This window comes from Trachemys scripta, chromosome 2, assembly GCF_013100865.1.
Source record: "Trachemys scripta elegans isolate TJP31775 chromosome 2, CAS_Tse_1.0, whole genome shotgun sequence".
Lineage (NCBI taxonomy): Eukaryota > Metazoa > Chordata > Testudines > Emydidae > Trachemys > Trachemys scripta.
In genome coordinates, this window is record NC_048299.1 from 193526915 (window position 1) to 193548607 (window position 21693).

At 43.3% G+C, this 21693-nt stretch overlaps 1 protein-coding gene across 3 annotated transcripts in view; it reads right to left on the minus strand.

Annotated features, from left to right (window-relative positions):
- Positions 1 to 21693, minus strand: part of LDLRAD4 (low density lipoprotein receptor class A domain containing 4) — a 426827-nt gene that overhangs the window by 48372 nt on the left and 356762 nt on the right. The gene's annotated exons all lie outside the window — the stretch shown is intronic.

The following is a 21693-nucleotide window of genomic DNA, read 5'->3' on the forward strand; positions in this document are numbered from 1 at the left end:
ATTAAACCAATCACCCCTCCTCCCAAAACACACACATTAAACATGGGCCTGCCATGGGTTGTTAAAGGCCTAACCATGGTATGTCATCATTACACAGTTAATGCCAGTGATTGACATGAAGTTCTGAGCACCCAGGTTAGCCTCGTCAAGATTACCACAACAAAGCCCTACTGCACTTCTATATCCTCACTGTTTCTGCATTTATCCATGTGTGTCTGGGGGGCACAGGCCATCCTTCTTTGTGCTGAGACACTAGGATTTTTTTTTTCCCAGTCAACTGTGGGAGAACTTGTCTGTCCTTCGGGAGCACTTATGGGAGGGAATTGGAGGACTACCAGCACTCAAGTGATTTTGCCTGTGCCCTCACTGCAAAGTGGGCAGGTTCTAGTCTGAGTTAAAGCAGCATCCGGGCTCTAACCTCGGCCCTCCCCACAATAGATAAGGTAGCTGGGGGTTAACAAAACTCCAAACCATGGTCAGAGAGTTTTTCTGAGAGTATGTTGGGGAAGTTGGGCTAAAACTCAAGTAAAGAGCTTAGGGTAACTGTGCGGTGAAGACATACCCTTAGTATACACATCTGCCACATCTCCCAGCTAGTCCTTTATGCCCCACATTCTGGGAAATACCACGTCACACTGTGGAACCATCTCCCAGAGGATGTGGTGGAAGCCATGTTTCTTGGACACTAAGGTGGAGACGGGCAGAATTAAATGTATATATTTCTTTTAAAATGTATGCCCTTACCTATACTAGCAGGAACATGCCATTTAAAGAAAATTATTTATTTTCAACTACCTGTGCTGCTTGTTTGCCTTTTCCTTTTCTCTCAGAATGGGCAATGAAAATATTCGAGTCAGTTTTCCTTTCCCTTGCTGCCACAGTTCCTGTTCCCACTGACGTTACTGGCAAGACTCCGGTTGATTTCAACTAAAAAAAGATCACACCCAGTCCTGCAAACCTTACTCATGCAACTACTTCAACTCCACCCTCCATTTTTGACATTATTCCACATTTTAATATTTTTAAAATAAAGACAAATTGGAACTAACTAGATGTGTGTCTAAGAGCATGTCTATACATGCACCACTGCAGCGCATCTGGTGAAGACGCTATATGCCGACGGAAGAGAGCTCTCCCATCACCATAATAAACTAGAGTTGCCAGGTATCCGGTTTTTGACCCAGAAAGTCCAGTTGAAAAGAGGACTTGGCAGTGTCCGGTCAGCACTGCTGACCGGACACTAAAAGTCCAGTTACCAGAGTAACCATGATCAGCCTCCCCGCCAAGAGGGCGGAAAGACCAGCAGCTGCTCAGCTGCTCATGGAGAGCCTCAGTGGTGGCTACAGAGGTCCTCTTGCAGCCTGGAAAAGCGGCTCCGGCTGAGGAAGGGGCCGGCTTGGGGCTGGGGAGCACCTGCAGGTTTGCACTGGTACTGTGAGAAAAGCGGACAAGGGGAGGACAAGCTCCAAGCATGCCAGAGAGGCTTCAGGAAGGAAGGGGGAAGCCCACTATCTGCGGGGCATGGATGTTGGGAGAAGGGCCGTTCAGAGACCAACCCCTGGCCCTGCTCAAGTTGCCCCCTGCTGACTGCAGAGGGGGCCCAGGCTCGGCACGGGACCGCTTACCCCTGAAAGGCTGGGCAGGGCTACCAATCCCAGCTCCACGAGTGGTGCAATCACCAACCAGGTAGGAGCCTGGCCACCACCGTCATAACCTGGGAGCCATGGCCCCAAGAGCCTATCACCGTGGGGTGTGGAGGAACCAGGAGCAGAGGCTTATTAAACCCCTTGGGAGAAGCTGGAAGACCCCAGAATCAATATATCCATGTAAGTTTTTTGGAGCCAGCCAGGGTACTCGGATTGCGGCTGCCGGGGGAGGTGTGGACAGCTACAAACAATGGGGCAAGTTCCCCAGAGGGAAGTGAACCCCCTACCCCCAGTTCCATGGACCCAGACAGGCAGGGGATGCCTGGGCATGTTTGGGACAGTCCCTTGCCTCAGCATTGGGGGCCTGGAGGAGCTGGGAGCCAGGACACCTGGGGTCTCTCCCTGGCTCTGGGAGGGGAGTGGGGGCTGGAATTCAGGAGTCTTGGGTTCTAGTCCCAGCTCCTCCAGAGACTTGTTGTGTGAATTGAGTGAGTGGCTTATGGAGAAAGCCTCCCCCGCACTCCAGTAACTGGTGGGGTCGGGAGAGTGCGGCAGTCCCAGGGTTGGGTGCAGGCAGGGAGAGGAGCGAGCAGAGGGCAGGGCCTTGGGGGAGGAGGTGAAGCAGAGGGTGGAGCTTTAGGGGGAGGAGCCAGAGCAAGGGAGTCCAGTTTTCAGAAATTGGAAAGTTGGCAAACCTAAATAAAACCACCTCTGCAAGCGGCGGTACTTATGTCGGTGGGAGAAGCTCCCCGGCCGACACAGAGCTGTGCACACCTGTGCTTATGTCGGTGTAACTTATGTTGCTCGGGGGCAACTTATGTTGCTTATGAGAGACATAAATTATGCCAACATAAGCTGTAGTGTAGACATAGCCTAACACTAAACTTATTTTATGATCTCTCTCTGTTGTAACACGAACTCTCCCATACCCATTCAAAATCCTTTGTCATTCCTTGCCTGATCCTAGAAGGTGCTTAGCACCTACTACTCCCACTTATCGTATCAGGCCATTGGATTATGGTTCCTAATGATAGCAACATACTATTCTATTTGTTTGGCTTCCTTGGCACTAAGAACACAGTTTTGCAACCTTTACTCATGCAGGAGTACTTTTGCTAACACTCATGATTTTATCATGAACATCATGATATTTGCCATTTTTCTTAAAACCCCAGCTCCTGGAGTCGTGTTATTTCTTAAGAATCTCAGCTTTCATTTAAAAACAAGTCGTTTCTAGCCCTCACGGTTGCAGAGAAAAGCTTGAAACTCCTCAGTATATCCCAAAAGTGCAAAACCCAGAAGACAAAAAAAAAAAAACTCTTTATTTTTAAATCTCGTGATTTTTAAAGACAATCTCGTGATTTTTGGAGCCTGGCTCATGATTTTTGAAAGCTTGGATGTTGGCAATACTGCTCTAGGCCAGATCCTGAGCTGATGTAAATTGGAATAGCACTGCTGAAGTAAAACAATAAAATAACCCCTCATCCCAACATTCTCCTGTTTTGTCTCCCCTGATGCTGGCCAATGTAAACCTAGCTAACATTCCTTATTTGCATTGTTGTATGTAGTTTATATACTGCTGCTGTAACTTTAGTTACTGGATCAAAAGGATGACCCTGTGAATGAAGTTTTGATTCAAATGTTGAAAGAACAGATTGGAGATAGAAACTCCTGTCTACTTTTAAAAATATGAAAAAAAAAAAAGAGGCCAGTTTGCTATGCTATTTGATGATGGTGAATCAGAGACTCTTGCACTTGTAAGAAAAAGGCCTTTCTCAGACTAACAATAGAAAAAAATTCCCAAGACACTTTGGAAAGTATTATAAACGTACAAAATCGTTGAGAGAAGTATGCATATAATACACACACATTCATATACCTTACAGCAACTTTTTGATTAACTTTTAGAAAACCTGAATTACTGACCTTTTCAACTGGATATGTTACACATAAATACAAGGTAGTGCTCTGGTTGCTGACCTCTGTAACTTGTACTGTTTCAGTATTTCCAACTAAAACAAAACGATACCCATCGGAAAAACAGTCCGTTTGTATGATCTCAATGCACTAAATAGTTCTACCCTTAGAGGAACTGAAATGAAAAACACAGATTTCCTTTCCCCCACACCCACCCGACCCCCTTCAATCCCTTATGGAGAACAAAATATGCAGCTTGGACAACTGTAGGTGTTTAACCAGAAACCTTTACAATCACTCCCTTTCCATGCGGAGAAGAAGTTTGTATTTGCAGAACATGTGTGTGTGTGTGTGTGTGTGTGTGTGTGTGTGTGTGTGTGTGTGTGAATGTGCACGCACAACCGTCTGTATAGCTCCCTTTCATATTGTTGACAACAAACGGAGAAAAGAATGAGCCTCTCAGTGCAGCTGGGGTCAGCTTATGCCATGAGACTCGTATCTGGCGCTGGCACGGCCCAGCTGTGTGAAGCAGCTTGTGCCAATGCCATGACCCAGCTACTACAAATGGGAACTATTGCTCAGAGGTAGCAAGCTCTAGCAACAGGCTGTTGTGGCTGTAAATATGTAATCCTGTTTTATCCCAGGCACCCTGGAACAGTGCCTGCATTACAGAAGGTCCTGCTCTCAGACTGGCACTGGCTGAGATGTTGATGCATCCCAGAATCTATGACTCTGTATGCTTCAGCTGCTTACAATAACCTCTCACATAAAACAGCATCAGCTGGGATATACTGTCTCTGCTTGGGATCATTAAAGTGGGAGGTTTCACTCCCCCCTCAGAAAGAAATTCCAGGATCATGCATGTGGTTTTATGCACACTTTTCCTTCCTCCTCCTGCACCCTGCTGCCAATCCGATCTACCCGCATGATCTACCCCCCCTCAGAGTGCCCTAGAAACAAATATGCTAACAGGAAATATTTATATATATTTGTTTCTAAGGTTGTTTAGTGGCACTCTAAGCGTGACGGACCTCAGGGGTAGATTAGCTACCTCTAAAGAATTAAACCACCTTGAAAGGAAAATATCATTTTACAATAGTATAGTTCCTTTGGTGTGGAGGTTAGGAGGAAGACATTATACAGCAGAATAGTGAACAAAATCACAGAGTACTTTCTTTCAAAGCAGCTTAATTTTATATAACATCTTTGGCTTTAGATCCACTCCTGCCTGCCCAAATAACCAATTGGGAAAGACAGTTTTGGAAAGCCCATCATCAGTTTTTCTTTTCCATCAGCTCCCTGAGTTTTCCCAAGGGTTCCCTTAGACCTCTCTGTATTCTTTAGAGAAGAGAGTACCGAACAGGATCCTGGGACATAAGGAATAATGAAAGGACTGTGACAGAAAATATATTATTAACAATGCTCACAAGAACCTTATCTGCCTGTTAAGAAACACATCTGCAAAACTCAGAACCACATTTTTGTAGGAAAAACAAATTATGATACTGTAAAAAAAAAAAAAAAAAAAAAAAAAAAGAAAGAAACAATCTGAACGATGTTAACCCCTCAGGTCACAGGAGGACTAGTAAGAGAAGCTTGGAGGCCTGCCACCACAATGAAAGTAATAAGATGTTCTAGGCAATGTGCCTCAGCTTGGGGAACGGAGGGGAAAGGGATGAGATAAAAGAACCAGAAGGACACAGATGTGATGAATGTGCTATCAGGACTGGTTCCAACTCACTACAGCTGCAAAATATTCTCATGTATTAATAGTAAAACATTGACTTTTTGTCTAAGGTTTTGATACAGACTAAGCAAAACCAAGAATGACACATTTGAATTTAGAATTAAAACTTTTTTCAAAGTGCATTGAAGCCTGATCAAAAAGATGGGGTGGGGGAGGAACTAACGTAAAAACAATAGAGAAACTGAATCTCCCAGGAAAGATGCCAAACTAGTTATTTTCCATGTCATATGAAATTACATTCATAGGCAAAATGGTGCAAAAGATTTAAAAATAAGTGTGTCAATATCACCTGCTCTTCAAGATAGCTAGCTAGCTGTAAAATGTCACACAATGTAGAGGAGCCATGAAATCTCATCATGCCTGATAATAAGGAATTCTCTACTAAAGATGGCCTATAAACTATTTTTAGGACACTTCAGTTCAAAGGTGCTGGCACTAGAGGTGCGGGGGGTGCTGCCGCACCCGGGTTTTGAAATGGTTTCCATCATATACAGGTTTCCATCATATAAAGCTTATGCTCTAATAAATTTGTTAGTCTCTAAGGTGCCACAAGTACTCCTGTTCTTTTTATCATATACAGGGTTTCCAGTTTGGTTCAATGACTCTCAGCACCGCCCCCTCTCCCCCATAAAAACTGTTCCAGCACCCCTGCTTCAGTTGCTTTATTATGATGTAGGAAGAAAACGTAAATGTTTTCTTTCCCTACTTTTAAAATTAATTAATTATTTTTAACTTCACAAACATCCAGAATGCCAAATCAGGCCTTCTCTGTCTTTCCTGAGGACATTTTTAATGGAGGGGAGGGCAGGTCACAGGGTATTATGAACTCTCACCGCTTAACTGAAACTTTTCAGGGATGCTGAAACTTTAACAAAGCCAATTTCTTTTTTTAGGTATTTATTAAGCACTAGAATTAAACAGATATTAACAAAACCAAGCAACCCTTCTCTTCTCACTCAGCTTTGAGTGATGTGATATATTCATTAGCATTCCAGTCACCAAAGAGGCTCCCAGGATAGGTAAGACCTGATTTTCTATTGAAAAAAAGATTTAAAAAAAAAAGAAAACAAGTAGAAATCTCCTCTCCTCCTTTTTCTTTTTTAATATGAAAACACATCAGGCCATCCACCTTTGCAGGTCACCTTTAGGAGGATTTCTGCTCTGGAAGTTTTACTTTAAGTGTCAGGTTTCAGAGTAGCAGCCGTGTTAGTCCGTGGATACATCCTGGATGCATCCGAAGGTGCCACAAGTACTCCTGTTCTTTTTACTTTAAGTGTCTATTTCATAAAGTCAAGACCATTCATAAGTCCGTTCTCCCACTGATACCTAGACAATTTGCCTGCAAAATACCCAGCATGTAATTCTGATGTCTCTTACAGTGGTGTTAAATCAGCAATAACTTCACTGAACTCAGTGTCCTACAGCAGGGTAAAAACAGTAAACACATCAGAATCAGGCCCCTGGTCACTACAAAAATGGGGCAAAGATGCAAATTTGTGAAGTGACTTTTCAAACATGCACAGACTATTTAGGAATATGTAGCCTGAATAGTAAACGAACCCCTGAAGTTCCTGATACTCTGCCCAGAACTAGCTCTTCATTAGGTGTGATGACTACTTTTCTTTCTCTTTCTTTCTTTTTTAATGGACGCTAACACACCCAACAGCATTAGTGAGTGCTATCTATGTAAATCCACCAGGCTTCAAAGTCTGAATATGGACTTGGTCAGCAAAAAGATACCAACCTTTAGTGGGATTGTGAATGTGTTCTTAAAACATATGTACACACGGAGAACAATAATAGGGCATTCAAACCACAGGTCGCCTACCCCCCTCCCCTCCGCTTCCCCAAAGATAAAAACATGATTTACCAGAAAGAGTTTACAAAAAAAAAAAAAAGTGCTGCTTTGGATGAGAAAGTACACTGTGAACTTCACGGCAGTCCCAAAATAGACTGAAAAGAGGAAATGGGTGGGGGTGAGTTTCTTTTTTCTTCTCACAAAAAACTTCGCCAGCCAATATAGATCAAGTAAAAACAGTCCTGACATGCAGTGCAGCAGTTGGTGAAAGTCCTCCCCTCTTTTCCCAGTCTGGTTTATTTTAAGATCACAGCACAGGAAACTTGGCAGCTAAATGTTTCCGAAAGCTCCCCCCGCCGCCACTTCCACAAGTTCAGATAATTTATAAGGGCCCAGCTCAGAGCACAGACAATTTTGAGGGGAGAGAAGAGATACCATTTAGCTTATTTAAGAACAAAATAAATTTAAGGGCATAATAAAACTAATTCAGAAGTCACTGAAATAGTAAAAATATTCAGTTGTGGATAGATATTTTATTATGTTTTAAACATGCAACATTCACATTAGTTTACCATTTGTTAGCAGCCCTAGGTGCATGAAATCGTGAGTATGCGTGTGTGAGAGAGAGTTCCTGCCTTCAAACCACGTAAAGGAGCGTGGGGGTCTAGGAGAAATATTTCTGTGTTATGGATTTTTTTTCCCCTAACGTTTTTTCAGAAAACCTAGCAAATTCCATTAGGGAAAAAAACACTATGTCAAGAGAACATTAAGGCTTCATGCTTACACATTTGCCAGGAAATGACCGTGTTATGGTTGCATTTGTAGTCTTAACTCTGGCCCCATATGAGTCTGAATTACAATAAACTTTAATATTAAAGATCAAATAGGATTTATCGAATAAACCTCATAAATGAATAAATATCACACCTTTTCTTCTACAATCTTAGATACACACATAGCATCTTCCAGCAGTGTGTATTACTTACTCCTTGTATGCCTGATAAGCAGTATCCATAAAAGTAAATTGTATGACAAAGTACAGAAAAACTTTATTGTCAATTTACTATAGATTAAGCATACAACAAACAGTAATAGTGAAAATTTGTGGTATATATAGTTCATATAAATTTGCAGCTAAATAAGCTTAACCGTACCTAAGAAAGATGAACTACACATGTGGGTGCATGTAAATTAGCTTTGTAGTGAATTGTCTCATCCTCTAAGGAAAGCTGTGGTGATGCTAGAAAACAATGAACAATATCTGGTTTCTGATAAAATTATCCCTTGTCCTACAAGACGGCTAAGGGCATTTGTGGGTGCTCAGCACTTCACAGGCCTAAGTCAATAGAGATCTGTAGAATCAGTATTATGATTGAACTAGTGTAAGTAGAAAAGGCTGGGGAAATATTTCAGGATACTATGGTATACATATGTATCTAAAATTTTAGATAAAATTTGCAGGACACACTGTATATGTGGGAAATAGTATTTGGTTATATAATAACAATACTATAATATCTACACACAAGAAGACAGAAATTTGGTTGTGCATATGTAACACTGACAGACCCTGGTCATCGGCGGGCGGGATTGAACCCAGGGCCTCTGGAGCTTAGTGCATGAGCCTCTACCGCATGACCTAAAAGGCTGTAGAACAGTCAGTCACAGTCACAGTCACAGTCTCTCTCTCTGCCACTAGATGGGACAGAACACCACACCCAGGAGGAGTGTGGGTTACACATACAACCTTAATGTTGCCATTTCCTGCAAGTACTCTCTGTTCTCCATGGACAATAAAGATCTCATGGTTCTTTTCACATACGTGGGAGTTTGGCCTATTTTTCTTGACCAAAATTTCTCCTTTCTGTGTTTGATTGCTGTACTATTATGATGTCCACTTGGAAACTGCCTTCTACCCTAAATGTGGTGCCATATGTAAAAACACTTTGGGATACTTCAGGATGAAATTTGTTTTATACATGAAAATTATGATTATTTATCATTGACCTGCAGGGCTAACTTGAAGAGAAGAAAATTACCTTGTGCACCAAAATTCTGGAGTCCCAAAATGTTCCAAGTACTAACTCCAGAGCCATTCTTCCCCTGAAGCACTTGTGTAACTTCCATTAATGTCAGTGGGAGCTCTGCATGAACATAGGTGGAATTTATAGTCAATATGCCTATCAGTCATGGCCTGTGTCTACTCTACATTTGGAACTAGGAATCTTGCTGGTGGTAGCAACACTGGAAGCATTAACATAAATAGCTTTAGCTGATCCCTGATCAGAGCCCAATACAGTGCTGAAAAGGCTGATGGCTGTGTGTCTTGTCTACACTAGCACTCCCACCTTTGTTGCCACCGGTAGTAATAAAATGTCCCAAAAGTGGGACATTTGTGTGTGTGTGTGGGGGGGGGGGGGGAACAAAAAACAAAAAAACAAACAACATTGTGTAAACAAGCCTATGATGCCATCTTTTAAACAGTATTAGACAGATGAAGACTTCTAGCCTTTGGCTGTGTTGAGAAGTCTTGTAAGATTCTCAGTAAGGCCAGAAACACAGCAAAGTCTGGTGGAAGTGACTAAAAAGAGACTGAAATACTCACTGCATATCAGATGTGAGAAATCTATGATCAATATCATAAGAGGCCCACTGCCAACACAGGGCACCAACGGACTTATGGGTCAGTCCTGTTGGTGCTGTATCAAAGACACATGCTGTTTTTAGCTTGGTGAGTAATGTCTCTTTTGCATCGGTACTTGCTGCAGACATCTACCATTTACTCTACACAATTTTATTCCCACTTCCAGCTTCTTGATATTATTCAGCTGCATCTGAGTCACCTTCATTTATTATCTCCAGCATCAGGGGTAAACTCAGTGAATTGGTTTAATAAACAATGAGATTAATCAGTATAGTGCTTCAGCTGCATGTGGGATGAGATTAAGTTGGAAGAGAGCTTATTAAAAAAATGAAAAGGGTTTTCAAAATCTTTGTGACTTCAATAGCATATGTGTACTGAAACCATACCATGCTTAGGTCTTTTTGGCTCTTGAGGACCCTCACTAACACCAATGATGTATGGAGAGAACGGACATTAATCTTTGTTGCCAGGTAAATCAGATGAAGAAGACAAAACTGACCACTGGCCACAATAGTTTAGGATGAAGAAACTGGAAGTGTGGAAGCTAAAGAAGATGACTAGCTGAAATTATAAGCAATGGAAGGGGAATGTGATAAATATTCATTGATACCTCAGTACTCCCAAGTAGATATCTCTATGGCTAATTACGGGAGTCACAGATATAATTTGTTAAGGAAGCAAAGCATGAACTAGGGAAAATGAAAGCAGGCTCCAATAAAACTCCATTTTGGAGTTCAGGTAAGGCACTATACAATCTCCTGTTGTCAAACTTTTTTGCTTAATCATGCTAAACTTTAACCATAAACTTTTACCAGTTTAGACATCAAGCATAATAGGGATGAAAATACCATATACTAGCTTTAGTTGATAGGCAGCATGGTTTAAAGGATAGGAAATGGGACTAGAAGCTGGGGAGACTAGGAACAGATCCTGTCTCTGCCAGCAAGCTTCTGTATAACTTACCTATCTTGCACAAGTCACTTCACCTCTGTGACCAGCTTCCCATTCAGTAAAATGGGAACAAAAATATTTACCTCTCTTTGTAAAGACACTTTAAGATTTATGGATGAAAAATTCTATATAAGAATGTATAATTACTATCAGTCCCTGATAGACTAATTATATAGGATATTATGAACTGATGAATGGAGACACACAGAACCAGTGAACATGTTAAACTTCCGTACCTTCACCGTCAACACTTTAACTCGGATCTCTGACAATAAACAGCCACGGAAATGAAAAGTAAAAGGATGGGGGAAAGAATCTGCCTGCTACAACATCTGATGCTAATGTAGACAAGCTAATAGTGAGAATGGCCTGGATCTGAGCATATAGCTTGGTCAAATGGGTTGAAAACTGGTTGAAGGACTGTAAACAAAAAGGAATGTATCCAGCTGGTGGGAAGTGTTCACTGTGATGCCACAAGGATTAGAGCTGAAGCCAGTCTTCTTACCGTCCTGTAAAAGCTGATGATGCAGCCTGTCAAGTGTAGAAAGAAGATGAGCAAGATAGTTGTTTTTACCTTAAAATGTAACAATACTGCTACATACACACACAAAGTTGAAGACTTTTTTTAATAGTCCAGAGGCACAACATTTTTACATAAAGCTACGTATATAAAGCATATACTCCTATTACTAAAAAGCAACAGAGGGTCCTGTGGCACCTTTAAGACTAACAGCTGTATTGGAGCATAAGCTTTCGTGGGTGAATGCCCACTTCGTAGTCTTAAAGGTGCCACAGGACTCTCTGTTGCTTTTTACAGATCCAGACTAACACGGCTACCCCTCTGATACTTGACTCCTATTACTATTATTTACTATTTGTATTACAGTAGCACCAACAAGTCCCAACTAATACTGAGGCCTTATTGTGCCAGGCCGCTGAACAAACACATAACAAGAGACAATTCCTGCATCAAAGAGCTTACAGACTAAATACAAAGGGGAAGCAAATACACAGAAGTGAAGTGATTCTCCCAACATCACACAGCAAGTCAGTGGCTGAGCTGGGAACAGAAGCCATGAATCCTGACTCTCAGTCCAGGTCCCTGTGCAATTGGCTACAATGCCCTTGTGGCTGCCTGGATTTGTATCTTGTAATGACTTAACTTTTTCAGAGGGGTGATATTTAATATTTCACTATGATGGGCCACATTTTCAGAAGTGCTCAGCACTCAAAATTTTTTTCCAAATTTTCAAAAGGATTCAGCTCCCATTTAGGAATTAAGTGGCCAGATTTTCAGAAGTACTCTGTCCCGAGCAGCTCCTATTGTTTTCAACTCATTATATAAAACTCTGGAGAGTACTCCCCTCCCCAACCCCCGCAACACACACATGCTACATATTGGCAGAAGTGATAGTCTTTGGGCTTTTTCACTTTGGTTAAAAAAAAAAAGGCAGGCTCAAAATGATTTTAATTTAGTTAATTGAAAAATAAGTAAAAGTTGGAAGACAACATGAATCCTCTGCGAAGGAGAGAGAAAAGACCCCTTCACAAGAAACTACAACCAGACCACGTTTTGTCATCCTTTAACTGAAGCGGCTGAGTGCCTGTTAACTTCTAATGTGCATGCTTGCTTGAGCTATGCTCAGACACACATGTCCTATCACATTTTACTATTCACACAATTGCATGCTTTTAAAGAAGATAAATCTCTAACAAGTAATGGCCTGACTTTCCAGAGTGCTGAGCACTTCTACCTCCTGGTGACTTCTCTGGGAATAGCGAGTGCATAGCAGCTCTGACAATCAGGCCAGTATCAAGAGTTGGGCTAACATTCATGGAGAATGAGGTCCTCTACACATGTGAAGAAGTCAAAACTTTCCTAGCCCATACACCACTAATAGGGTTGATCATGATCCTCTAACAGGCTTTTAAACACAACTTGCTGTCTCTACACTGGTCAAAGATCCCATTTAAACTGGGCTAATTAAACACACCAGTTAACATATTTTAAAACACAACCTATTTTTCTAATCTAGACATGCTCAGGGAGACTGGGTCCCAGTGGCGGATTAGCCACTGGGCCAATGGGGCCAGTGCCCAAGGGCCCCAGCCAATTGGGCCCCGGCACATCGACCCACTCTTGTCTGCCCAGGGTCGGCGCGTGGGGGTTTGCCCCACTCTGCTCGTCCAGTGCTCCTGCCAGGGAGCAGGGGATGTCCCTGTGCTCCGACCCCCCTCCCTGGCAGGAGCGCTGGGCAGGAACAGCAGGGCAAGTCCCCTGTGTCCCGACCCTCCTCCCTGGCAGGAGCGCTGGGCGAGCAGAGTGGGGCAGGAGTGCTGGGAGGGGGGGACAAGGACTGCACGCAAAAGGGATGGGGAGGGGGTCCCACTTGCTCTGGCCCAGGGCACCACAAACCCTAATCTGCCTCTGCCGGGTTCCAGAGAGAGCCCCCTGACTCCTCCACAGCTGGAGAGGAGCTGTTTAGGAGTGGGAAGGCAGCATTGCAAGGGGTGGGCAATTAACTCTCTGCCCCCAGAATATATAGGGAGAATCTGTAAAGGCCCCTATCTTCCAGGGAGAGGCACTTGGGGCAGCAGCAGGAGCTGCAGGACAGGGGAAGCAGGAACTCAGGATAATTTCAGAACCCCCAGAGTACATATGAAAAAATACTCTGGGCAGATTGTTGGCAGCTGGAGGGAAGAAAGGTTTCATGCTAATTAAGTAGTGAAACAGTTAAAACCAAAATAAATCATCTGCAAAGTGGGCAGGATGGAAAAGGGGCACCTTAAGTTAGCAAAGATGAAAATTTAACTAACAAAGGTACGTATTAGTGACGTTTTGCTTACATGTTGTCTGTCTGTAACAACATATAAGCAAATATACTGTTTGATTGTCTTATCTCTTTAGATTTTAAACTCTTCAGAAGAGGGACTGTGTCTTCCTAGATAACTGTAAAATGCCTATTACAATGGGGTCCTCCATCCACTTTGGAACCTTTGGGTGCTACCAAAATAACAACAACCACTATTATTATTATTAGAAAAAAGATGTTTAATTCCACATTGTCATTTATTTTTTAAAATTGAGGAAAATCTAGAGTTTAAGCAAAGCCGGGAAGAGCTTTTGGGATGTTTAGGGTTTTTTTTTTGGGGGGGGTGGGGGGGGGGAAGAGAGGGGACAGGCAGAGAGACATTAAGCTGTCTTTTCTTAAACATACCCAGGAGAATCACAAACAGGTTGCAGTGACCCTCTCTTTTATTATAGCCAGATAGGACAGGTGGGTCCACAAACCTTTTTTCTCTTTTAATATGAGGTTACAGTATAAAAAAAGTTGAGAACCACTGATCTACATTACTCATATATTAATCAATGACATCATGTAGGATGTGTAAATTTTCTGCAGAGCACAAAATTCTGACACTTATGCAATAAAAGAAAAAAATTCTGTTATGCAACATATACTGAGAGGGTTTAGGCTTTTACAGATCTGCTGATGACAAACACTATACTGTATAAGAAAGGTAGGTACTATTGGGGACACCCCCACACATACACCCCCTTTATAATCACTTACTATCATTTTCCTTCCACTACAGTGGCACCTATTGGTGAACAAGAGTTAATACAATAAAGATCTTTGTCAGCAAGAGCCCTGACTTGTCCTTTGTTGAGCTTTAGTTTCTTTTTCTGGAAGCATTACAACAATCCTTGAATAGATAGGAGTTGTATGACGTGAAAACAAAACTTGGTGACGGTTGTTAAGGGAGTGACAACAGTGCAATCAACAGACCATTTTATGTATAGGGAAGTTTGATTCAGCTGATTTTTTTAGATGCACTATTATGTCAGCAATCAGCATTAGCTGCAGTATACTGAACTATTTGGATCTTTTAAATATACAGATGTAAGCCTGTCTGCAGGCCCAGAGTTTCTCCACATAAAGCAAATAGAATGATTCTAGACTATTTTTTGAACAGCATGAATATAAAACTTGGATTCAGAGGGCCTGATTCTCACTTACACTAAGGACCCCTTACATCACTAATTTACAATCGCTTCAAAGCCCATTTATACTGCCAGCGCACAGTACAGGAGTTTTTAAAAAATGGGATTCAGGCCCAGAATGTCTAAACAGGGAATTAAACCTAATTGCTAATATGTATTTGGCATTTTCTTCCTTCATGTTCTCCTGCTACTTAGCCCCAGTCCAGATTCATCCTGGCTGGCACAAGGTGGTGTCTGTACTAGCAACTAGGGCTGCCTGGAAAACAAGAATTCTGTTTCACACAAAAAAAAACCTGAGGTTTTGCCATTTATTTCTGATTTTATGCAGAATGAAACTCAGAACTTTCAAAAACTTTCCAAGTTGGGGGCAAGAGAGAGAGACTCCAACCCAGAACTACTAATAGCCCGGTGTTTAAGACACTCCCTGGGATGTGGAAGACCCATTCTCTCTGAATCAATCAGAAGAGGAACTTGAACCCACTTTTCCCATATCCCATCCCACAGCCTCTAGAGTCTCTCTCTCTCGCTCTCTCCTATTGAAGCTGTTCCACTTTGTATACATAATTGAATATTCATGGACGGTGGAGGGCTGAGAGAGAGAGATTGACTCTATAGCCCAGTAGTTGGGATACTCACCTGGAATGTGGGTGACCCAAGGGCAAGTCCCTGTCCAAATCAGGGAGAGCAGGGACTTGAATCTGTCTCTCCCATATCTGGGAGTGCCACTAGGGTACTGGCTATTCTGGGTTGGGTCTCTCTCTCTCTCTCTCTGACCAGAAATTCCATCCTGGACCTGAGAAAGTTTAATCCAAATAAATACATTCCTGCAAAAAGTTTCAGTTTTGACAAAGCAGGACTTTCAGGTGAAAAATGTTTCAACCAAAAAATTCTCAACCAGCTTTACTAACACTAGGATGCACAGCAAGGAGTTTTGCAGAGGATGCAGCTGTGATGTACTGAATGGGCACATCCTCAGGACACATTGACCACACCCTTTCCCAAACCAGGATATGCTGGTTGCTCATAAGCCCTCTACTGGAGTGAAGGTAGTCGGCACCTTGTGCCACAAGGATCCCCATTGGACTTTCCAACACCCAGCAGCCCTGCTCTAGGGTGTATGCTGATGGAAATCAGCTCAGCACCTGTTTGAACCAGGCTCTAATGTTTAGTTTCCGTGGTACAAATATCTACACCCAGGGCCAGCCCACAACATTTTGGCACCTGGGGCGGAGAGCTCAAATGACACCCCCATTCCCCCTCGCTTGGGCCAAAACTTTGAAAGGTCTCAATTCTGCCTTCTTCCTGTTCTACTCCTCTCATGGTACTGCTCTGCTACCTACCCCAATAAAGGAGAACTAACAACTTAAAATACCTTGTTCAAAAATTTTAAGTAACACTTAACTTTCAAATGCCTGAACAGCAAATGTAACTTTTTCTTCTCTGCATAGTAAACACTGGCATTTTTATCTGTTTGAACAATCGAAGTGGTCTTTCCGTGCCTTCTTGGTTGCAAAGATTTGAACTGCTTCCAGAAGGTCCACAGTCTGGGCCAGCTCATGCTCTATTGAGATGGTTGCAAGGCCGACCAGCCTCTCCTGTGTCATTGTGGAGCGTAGATGTGTTTTTATTAACTTCAGCTTGGAGAAGCTGCGTTCTCCACTGGCAACTTTTACAAGAAGTGTTAGAAGTATGCAGAGAGCAACAAAAGCATTTGGAAAGAGGGTGGTCATCTTATTTGTGCACATATATTCCAGAACAACCTTTGGAGTTGATCCTGTTGAAATGTATCTTGAAAGGGCTTTCAGTTCATCACCTAAATCACTCACATCAATATCGCACATCTCATCATTTGTCAACACTGTCTCTAGTGCCCTGCATTGTTGCTGTAGGTCTTCTTCAGGTATAGTGAGGAGTTTTGGAATATCATACAACATCCCAAATATACTGCTGTGTTCCTTGAGCTGCATGAAACATTCTTCAACTGACTGTATTGCACAATCTAGCACCTGCTTAAAGAATTCAACTTTGAATTGTTGTTTGGGGTCTCTTATAGGATTATCCTGTGCCTCGTAATCAAAATGTCTTCTTCTTCAGTGATTCTTGTATTCCTGAATGGGTGGGAAAATAGCTTCAGTGTGAAGTTCCTCTGCCAACTTCTGTGCACTCTTCAGAACGTTTTGAAATTCCTCATCTGACCAGTAAGATGGTAGGTATGACTCTCCTTTGTCCAGTTGTTCCATTGCTCCAGATATATCAAGGTCAACACCTTGGAGTCTCTTGCTTACAACATTGATTTCAAACAGTATGTCATGCCATAACACTAAGCCACACAGAAATTTGAAGTTATGTATGTTTATGGTGATTCCATTCCCTCTGCCACTGTTTTCCCATGAACAGTTCTTGTCATAGCATTATCCTCCATAATGGCAACTATGGCATCATCTATCTTCCCAATTTGGTATTTGATAGCTTTATTGCCTCCACTCGACTTTCCCATCATGTAGCACTCAGTGGTTTCAGTGTCAGAGAGGATGTTCCCAGATGTTGCTTCAAAATTTGCCATTGATGAGTTGATGCAGAGAAAAACACATAGATGCTTTGAATTACATTAAAAAATTCAGCAGCCTCACTAGAAGCTGATGCTCCATCACTGACCACCAAGTTCAATGAATGAGAACTGAATGGGACAAAAAAAGCTCAAGGGTTTAACTCTTGAATCCGTGTCTGCACTCCTCTGTTCTTTCCTCTCAGGTTGGCACCATTATCGTAGCCCTGACCTCTCATGTCAGCTATTGCAATTCCCGTATCTTCCAGCTTTTTTAGAAGCACATTTGTCATACCAGCTCCTGTAGTATCATCAACGACAATAAATTCTAGACAGTCACCACTGTGAGGACATTTTCACTAGGTTCTGTTGTTGTTACAAAATGCACCATTAAAGTCTTTTGTTCCATATGGCTGATGTCAGGTGTGCAGTCCAGAATAACAGAGTAATATCTTGCTGACTTCAGATCTGCCCTAATCTTCTGTTTGACTTTTGTTGCCGGTAACTGTATTATCTCATTTTGAATTGTTTTTCCAAGGTACTGGTGTGTGTACATTTCTTGGGTGGTAACTCGTCTTAGATGCTCCTGGAGTACAGCATCAAACACAGCCATCAGCTCCACATTTTTAAGGAAGTTTCCATTGTTTGGCACATACAGCTGATCTGAAGTGCCATGCAGTGCTAGATTTTGGGTAGCAAGCATTCTAACGATGGCAATGTTTTTCACAACATATTGCCAGTAAAGAGACTCTGATGCCATCTTCTCTTGTTGTTGATCATCTAGAGTGGCCTTTAACCTTAGTCTCATCTCAAGCTCTTTCCACCTATGGAATGCTCTCTGGTGATTTGCTGCCTTCTCATGGCATGACAGATTTCTAGCCAGATTTTTCCAGTCCTTTGTTCCTGTAGAACCCAATGTGGCTGGAACATTAGACTGGAAGAGTTTGCAACAAAAACAGTATGCAGCATTCTGGGTTTTTGAGTACATAAGCCATGGCCTCTCCACTTTGTCACCATTGGGGATTTCACGCCAGTAATGTGTTGGATGGAAATTTCTATTTCCATTGTCTTTGGGGAACAGGAAGTTTTTCACTTGCTGTGGCCCAGGCAGTACAAGGAAGTCCCTCAGGCTAATGCTCAAGAGGGTCCACAGTCCTGGATCATCTAGACTTAAGGAACTAAACTCAGCAGCAGCTGTTTCTTGCGCCTCCACCACACTCTTCTCTGATCTACACTTTTCTTCAGGAATGTGCATAGTTACATCCATTTGAGATGGAGATATGGATGCTGCAGTAGCTGCCAGGTCATCTGCACTCTGACTAACTGGAAGATCAGGCATCTCCTCACCACTCACATCCTCACTGGGACTGGAAGGCTCACCGTGAACATTTGTGTCTATGTATCTCAGGAGAGCTCCTTCCTGCTTAGATAGAAAAGCTTCCTTTGCTTTCTTTTTTTTTCTGAATGCTGCCCCAGAGGGGCATTTTCTTCTTTCACTCATGACTGCTGTTCTGTGCCAGCTATAGTGGGCCTAACTGGCTCCTACTACTTCAGTTGACTGCCTGCTCTCCTCAAGTGGGTTCAAGGAAGCAGCAGGAAACAGGAAACTCCCTGAGAAGCTGGTGTTAATCAGTCCAGAGTCTTGGGGGTGCTAGAGAGGTACATAAGAGGCTACTCCTTCTCTCTCTCCCTGCTGCTCCTGCTGCTTTCTATTATTCCCTCTCACCTTTTCTCCTGCTGCCTGTTATGTCTCTTGTGCCCTCCTTCCTCCAGCACAGCATTCCACCATCTCTGTGCATCTAGAGCAGACAGAATACATATGCACCAGCAGCAGACACAATTTTCTACACTCTGGGTCCTAATGGCGCCTCCCCACAGTCTGGCACCTGAGGCGGCCGCCTCAGTTTGCCTCATGGTAAGGCCAGCCCTGTCTACACTGTGACAGCTGGTGTGGAGACTCTGAACAAACTCCACCTAACTGACCATGGATTCAGGAAGGATGCAAAAGAAAGCTCAACTATTCTCCTTACTTCCCTCCACACACACTACAAAATAAGGGAGATTTAGAATCCAACTCTCACAAAAGCTAATTTGCTAAACCTGAGCAAAAACCTTGACAATCAAAACTTTTGTTCCCATCAAGCAGTTGCAATAATCTCCTTAGCTCCTATGGCAAGGCCCTGAGTCAGCCATATCCACACATTTCTCTTGTTAAAAAGAAAAAGAGAATTAGAACATTTATTACACTTTTAAAAGAGCAAGAGATTGGATACCTTTAAGAAAGACTGATATTTCAATGCAAATGTAAATTTACCATAAGATTCCTGATGCACACACAGCATAAATACAATCTTATTGCAGAGAAGGTATCTGCTTTCCAGGGGATCTGCATTCTCACTAAATGCTGGACCAAGTCCAGACCAACCCAGGGATAGCCATCCTCTAAACTAGGGTTACCATACGTCCGGATTTTCCCAGACATGTCCGGCTTTTTGGGCCTCAAATCCCCGCCTGGGAGGAAATCCCCAAAAGCCGGACATGACCGGGAAAATAGGGAGGGAGGGCCCGGCGGTGCGGGGCCGGGGCCGGCGGTGCGGGGCCGGGGCCGGCAATACTCGGCAGGGGGCCGGGGCCGGCGGTGCTCTGCTGGGGCCGGGACAGGGCCAGGGGTGCTCGGCCGGGGCTGGGGTAGGGGGTGCTTGGCCAGGGCTGGGGCCGGGGCCGGCGGTGCTCGGCCAGGGCTGGGGCCAGGGCCGGCGGTGCTCGGCCAGGGCCGGGGTGGGGATGGTGGTGCTCGGACGGGAGTGCTCAGCCCAGGGCCTGAGCCGAGCCAGGTGGGAGACACTGGGGCCAGAGTCTCTTGGCCTGGGCCAGCCAGCCGCCGGAGGGAGCCGCTCGCCCAGGGGAGCCGGACTGGGCCGCGCCGCACCCCGCCCCTGCCCCTGCCCCAGCCCCAGCTTACCTGCTGCCTCCCTGTTTCAGGCTTCCTGCGAACATTTGATTCGGGAGGGGGAGGAGAAGGGGGCGGAGCGTTCAGGAGAGGGGGCAGAGTTGGGGCGGGGACTTTGGGGAACGGGCAGAGTTGGGGCAGGGCTGGGGGCGGGGAAGGGGCGGAGTTGGGGCGGGGCCGGGGCCCCGTGGAGTGTCTTCCTTTTTTAAAACTAAAATATGGTAACCCTACTCTAAACTCCCTGTGGAGATGTACAGACACAAGACTGAAGCAGTATCATTTCTGACAGAAATTAAATCCTGGGTACTCCACAGCTGGGAACACTACAGGCAAGAAGGAAAAAGAAAGGAGGGAACGGGAATTAAATAATTCTGTAGAGCTCACTTAATAGAATACTTGGTTAAAGGACCCAATAAGGGAGCACATTTTACATTTACCAACGAATACAGAATGAAAGATCTGCTAAAAGGCACTGTCCCACTAAAATAAAATATACTCCCAGTGCGGCAAATGGGGAAATACAAACATTAGAGCTGACCAGTTAAAAGCAGACATTCAGTTAACTACTACTCTGTTTAACCAAACTAAATAATATACCCTGTCCAACCGCTTACAAAGCCATGGAAACCATTCAAAAACACACTTTTATCATTCAAATGCTAGTACCGCCATTTAAGATGAAACACAAAGCAATATGAAAACAAAGATTCAAAGGTGTCAATAACCTATCTAAAAAAAAAAAAGTGTCTTTTCACATCACACATCCTAAAAGCTCACAAAACATGAGGATATCACCTTTTAGCCTTTCTGGCTGTGTACAAAGTACTTAGCCACTATCTCTTAATTGAATGCTCCATGAATATATGCAAGAGAATTAACTTCTTAGAGCCTGTGGGAGACAGATCACCCCTAATGTATCTGAGCTTAGTTTGTATCGAACCTGAAAGAACGCCCAGCCATGCAGTTTGACCCCACTGTAAGGATATGTCTAGATTACGATAAAAGGTGTTTTTTTTTTAAATGAGCTAGCAATGGCAGCGAACACGTTTTAACTACAGTACTGCAAACCTCAACTGTTTTAAAGGTCCTGGAGATAAATCCCTTCTGTAACTATGATGGCTAGTGCATGCATGCACACCCAGGTTTGTAATCCATATAGGGACCATCACCTGAAGAACCACCTATTTAAAAAAAAAATAAATGACAGCTGAGAGATTCTCAGGTGATCATTTGACTCTAGAAGCTGGGACTTCAAAAAATACATGACATACCCTGATGCTTGCGATAAAAATCACAAGAGCTAGCAGCACTGCAACTAGCACTTTTTAAAATCCTAGCACAGACATGGGCAAATTGTATTTTAATATAGCGGGTCCATGAGAACCCTAAGAAACCCAAGGAGGTTCACTTCAACTAGTCAAAATGTCATATCAAAACACAAGTTGCCCTGTCTATGTTAGGGGTTAAAAATGTTTTTCAAAACACCTTT